The sequence below is a fragment of the Syngnathus floridae genome, chromosome 9 (genome assembly GCF_059516105.1).
Source record: "Syngnathus floridae isolate MCC-2025c chromosome 9, RoL_Sflo_1.0, whole genome shotgun sequence".
Lineage (NCBI taxonomy): Eukaryota > Metazoa > Chordata > Actinopteri > Syngnathiformes > Syngnathidae > Syngnathus > Syngnathus floridae.
Genome location: NC_142421.1, coordinates 15188360 through 15193703, shown reverse-complemented (window position 1 = coordinate 15193703; position 5344 = coordinate 15188360).

The following is a 5344-nucleotide window of genomic DNA, read 5'->3' as shown; positions in this document are numbered from 1 at the left end:
ACGAGCTGAGCACGTTTTATGAAATGTGCTCCTCCCGTCGCTCTGGTTGGGTGCGCGCAGTAAAAAGAGCTCCTGGCAGCTAGGGAGTGCCGCGTTGACCACTGCGCACGAAGAAATAAGCACCTGCAACGTTTGGTTTAGGTTTTAGGTGCATTTTTTATTTTATTGCTTAAATCGCATTCTCTCGACGAGCTGAGCACGTTTTCTGAAATGTGCTCCTCCCGTCGCTCTGGTTGGGTGCGCGTAGTAAAAAGTGCTCCTGGCAGCTAGAGAGTGCCGCGTTGACCACTGCGCATGAAGAAATAAGCACCTGCAACGTTTGGTTTAGGTTTTAGGTGCATTTTTAATCTTATTGCTTAAATCGCATTTTCTCGACGAGCTGAGCACGTTTTCTGAAATGTGCTCCTCCCGTCACTCTGGTTGGGTGCGCACAGTAAAAAGTGCTCTTGGCAGCTAGAGAGTGCCGTGTTGACCACTGCGCATGAAGAAATAAGCACCTGCAACGTTTGGTTTAGGTTTTAGGTGCATTTTTAATTTTATTGCTTAAATCGCATTTTCTCGACGAGCTGAGCACGTTTTCTGAAATGTGCTCCTCCCGTCACTCTGGTTGGGTGCGCACAGTAAAAAGTGCTCCTGGCAGCTAGAGAGTGCCGCGTTGACCACTGCGCATGAAGAAATAAGCACCTGCAACGTTTGGTTTAGGTTTTAGGTGCATTTTTAATCTTATTGCTTAAATCGCATTTTCTCGACGAGCTGAGCACGTTTTCTGAAATGTGCTCCTCCCGTCACTCTGGTTGGGTGCGCACAGTAAAAAGTGCGCTTGGCAGCTAGAGAGTGCCGCGTTGACCACTGCGCATGAAGAAATAAGCACCTGCAACGTTTGGTTTAGGTTTTAGGTGCATTTTTAATTTTATTGCTTAAATCGCATTTTCTCGACGAGCTGAGCACGTTTTCTGAAATGTGCTCCTCCCGTCGCTCTGGTTGTGCGCGCATAGTAAAAAGTGCTCCTGGCAGCTAGAGAGTGCCGCGTTGACCACTGCACATGGAGAAATAAGCACGTGCAACGTTTGGTTTAGGTTTTAGGTGCATTTTTAATTTCATTGCTTAAATCGCATTTTCTCGACGAGCTGAGCACGTTTTCTGAAATGTGCTCCTCCCGTCGCTCTGGTTGGGTGCGCACAGTAAAAAGTGCTCTTGGCAGCTAGAGAGTGCCGCGTTGACCACTGCGCATGAAGAAATAAGCACCTGCAACGTTTGGTTTAGGTTTTAGGTGCATTTTTAATTCTATTGCTTAAATCCTATTTTCTCGACGAGCTGAGCACGTTTTCTGAAATGTGCTCCTCCCGTCACTCTGGTTGGGTGCGCACAGTAAAAAGTGCTCCTGGCAGCTAGGGAGTGCCGCGTTGACCACTGCGCACGAAGAAATAAGCACCTGCAACGTTTGGTTTAGGTTTTAGGTGCATTTTTAATTTTATTGCTTAAATCGCATTTTCTCGACGAGCTGAGTACGTTTTCTGAAATGTGCTCCTTCCGTCACTCTGGTTGGGTGCGCACAGTAAAAAGTGCTCCTGGCAGCTAGGGAGTGCCGCGTTGACCACTGCGCACGAAGAAATAAGCACCTGCAACGTTTGGTTTAGGTTTTAGGTGCATTTTTAATTTCATTGTTTAAATCGCATTTTCTTGACAAGCTGAGCACGTTTTCTGAAATGTGCTCCTCCCGTCGCTCTGGTTGGGTGCGCACAGTAAAAAGAGCTCCTGGCAGCTAGGGAGTGCCGCGTTGACCACTGCGCACGAAGAAATAAGCACCTGCAACGTTTGGTTTAGGTTTTAGGTGCATTTTTAATTTTATTGCTTAAATCGCATTTTCTCGACGAGCTGAGCACGTTTTCTGAAATGTGCTCCTCCCGTCACTCTGGTTGGGTGCGCACAGTAAAAAGTGCTCTTGGCAGCTAGAGAGTGCCGCGTTGACCACTGCGCATGAAGAAATAACCACCTGCAACGTTTGGTTTAGGTTTTAGGTGCATTTTTAATTTTATTGCTTGAATCGTAGTTTCTCGACGAGCTTAGCACGTTTTCTGAAATGTGCTCCTCCCGTCACTCTGGTTGGGTGCGCATAATAAAAACTGCTCTTGGCAGCTAAAGAGTGCCGCGTTGACCACTGCGCACAAAGAAATAAGCACCTGCAACGTTTTCTTTAGGTTTTTGGTGCATTTTTTATTTTATTGCTTAAATCGCATTCTCTCGACGAGCTGAGCACGTTTTCTGAAATGTGCTCCTCCCGTCGCTCTGGTTGGGTGCGCGCGTAGTAAAAAGTGCTCCTGGCAGCTAGAGAGTGCCGCGTTGACCACTGCGCATGAAGAAATAAGCACCTGCAACGTTTGGTTTAGGTTTTAGGTGCATTTTTAATTGTATTGCTTAAATCGCATTTTCTCGACGAGCTTAGCACGTTTTCTGAAATGTGCTCCTCCCGTCACTCTGGTGGGTGCGCATAGTAAAAACTGCTCTTCGCAGCTAAAGAGTGCCGCGTTGACCACTGCGCGCAAAGAAATAAGCACCTGCAACGTTTGGTTTAGGTTTTAGGTGCATTTTAAATTTTATTTTTTAAATCGCATTTTCTCGATGAGCTGAGCACGTGTTCTGAAATGTGCTCCTCCCGTCGCTCTGGTTGTGCGCGCATAGTAAAAAGTGCTCCTGGCAGCTAGAGAGTGCCGCGTTGACCACTGCACATGAAGAAATAAGCACCTGCAACGTTTGGTTTAGGTTTTAGGTGCCTTTTTTAATTTTATTGCTTAAATCGCATTTTCTCGACGAGCTGAGTACGTTTTCTGAAATGTGCTCCTTCCGTCACTCTGGTTGGGTGCGCACAGTAAAAAGTGCTCCTGGCAGCTAGGGAGTGCCGCGTTGACCACTGCGCACAAAGAAATAAGCACCTGCAACGTTTGGTTTAGGTTTTAGGTGCATTTTTAATTTTATTGTTTAAATCGCATTTTCTCGACGAGCTGAGCACGTTTTCTGAAATGTGCTCCTCCCGTCGCTCTGGTTGGGTGCGCACAATAAAAAGAGCTCCTGGCAGCTAGGGAGTGCCGCGTTGACCACTGCGCACGAAGAAATAAGCACCTGCAACGTTTGGTTTAGGTTTTAGGTGCATTTTTTATTTTATTGCTTAAATCGCATTCTCTCGACGAGCTGAGCACGTTTTCTGAAATGTGCTCCTCCCGTCGCTCTGGTTGGGTGCGCGTAGTAAAAAGTCCTCCTGGCAGCTAGAGAGTGCCGCGTTGACCACTGCGCACGAAGAAATAAGCACCTGCAACGTTTGGTTTAGGTTTTAGGTGCATTTTTAATTTTATTGCTTAAATCGCATTCTCTCGACGAGCTGAGCACGTTTTCTGAAATGTGCTCCTCCCGTCGCTCTGGTTGGGTGCGCATAGTAAAAAGTGCTCTTGGCAGCTAGAGAGTGCCGCGTTGACCACTGCGCATGAAGAAATAACCACCTGCAACGTTTGGTTTAGGTTTTGGGTGCATTTTTAATTTTATTGCTTAAATCGCATTTTCTCGACGAGCTGAGCACGTTTTCTGAAATGTGCTCCTCCCGTCACTCTGGTTGAGTGCGCATAGTAAAAAGTGCTCTTGGCAGCTAGGGAGTGCCGCGTTGACCACTGCGCATGAAGAAATAAGCACCTGCAACGTTTGGTTTAGGTTTTAGGTGCATTTTTAATTTTATTGCTTAAATCGCATTTTCTCGACAAGCTGAGCACGTTTTCTGAAATGTGCTCCTCCCGTCGCTCTGGTTGGGCGCGCATAGTAAAAAGTGCTCTTGGCAGCTAGAGAGTGCCGCGTTGACCACTGCGCATGAAGAAATAAGCACCTGCAACGTTTGGTTTAGGTTTTAGGTGCATTTTTAATTTTATTGCTTAAATCGCATTTTCTCGACGAGCTGAGCACGTTTTCTGAAATGTGCTTCTCCCGTCGCTCTGGTTGTGCGCGCAAAGTAAAAAGTGCTCCTGGCAGCTAGAGAGTGCCGCGTTGACCACTGCGCATGAAGAAAAAAGCACCTGCAACGTTTGGTTTAGGTTTTAGGTGCATTTTTAATTTTATTGCTTAAATCGCATTTTCTCGACGAGCTGAGCACGTTTTCTGAAATGTGCTCCTCCCGTCGCTCTGGTTGGGTGCGCACAGTAAAAAGAGCTCCTGGCAGCTAGGGAGTGCCGCGTTGACCACTGCGCACGAAGAAATAAGCACCTGCAACGTTTGGTTTAGGTTTTAGGTGCATTTTTAATTTTATTGCTTAAATCGCATTCTCTCGACGAGCTGAGCGCGTTTTCTGAAATGTGCTCCTCCCGTCGCTCTGGTTGGGTGCGCGTAGTAAAAAGTCCTCCTGGCAGCTAGAGAGTGCCGCGTTGACCACTGCGCATGAAGAAATAAGCACCTGCAACGTTTGGTTTAGGTTTTAGGTGCATTTTTAATTTTATTGCTTGAATCGCATTTTCTCGACGAGCTGAGCACGTTTTCTGAAATGTGCTCCTCCCGTCTCTCTGGTTGGGTGCGTACAGTAAAAAGTGCTCTTGGCAGCTAGGGAGTGCCGCGTTGACCACTGCGCATGAAGACATAAGCACCTGCAACGTTTGGTTTAGGTTTTAGGTGCATTTTTTATATTATTGCTTAAATCGCATTCTCTCGACGAGCTGAGCACGTTTTTTGAAATGTGCTCCTCCCGTCGCTCTGGTTGGGTGCGCGTAGTAAAAAGTGCTCCTGGCAGCTAGAGAGTGCCGCGTTGACCACGGCGCGTGAAGAAATAAGCGCCTGCAACGTTTGGTTTAGGTTTTAGGTGCATTTTTAATTTTATTGCTTAATTCGCATTTTCTCGACGAGCTGAGCACGTTTTCTGAAATATGCTCCTCCCGTGGCTCTGGTTGTCCGCGCATAGTAAAAAGTGCTCCTGGCAGCTAGAGAGTGCCGCGTTGACCACTGCACATGAAGAAATAAGCACCTGCAACGTTTGGTTTAGGTTTTAGGTGCATTTTTAATTTTATTGCTTAAACCGCATTTTCTCGACGAGCTGAGTACGTTTTCTGAAATGTGCTCCTTCCGTCACTCTGGTTGGGTGCGCACAGTAAAAAGTGCTCCTGGCAGCTAGGGAGTGCCGCGTTGACCACTGCGCACGAAGAAATAACCACCTGCAACGTTTGGTTTAGGTTTTAGGTGCATTTTTAATTTTATTGTTTAAATCGCATTTTCTCGACAAGCTGAGCACGTTTTCTGAAATGTGCTCCTCCCGTCGCTCTGGTTGGGTGCGCACAGTAAAAAGAGCTCCTGGCAGCTAGGGAGTGCCGCGTTGACCACTGCG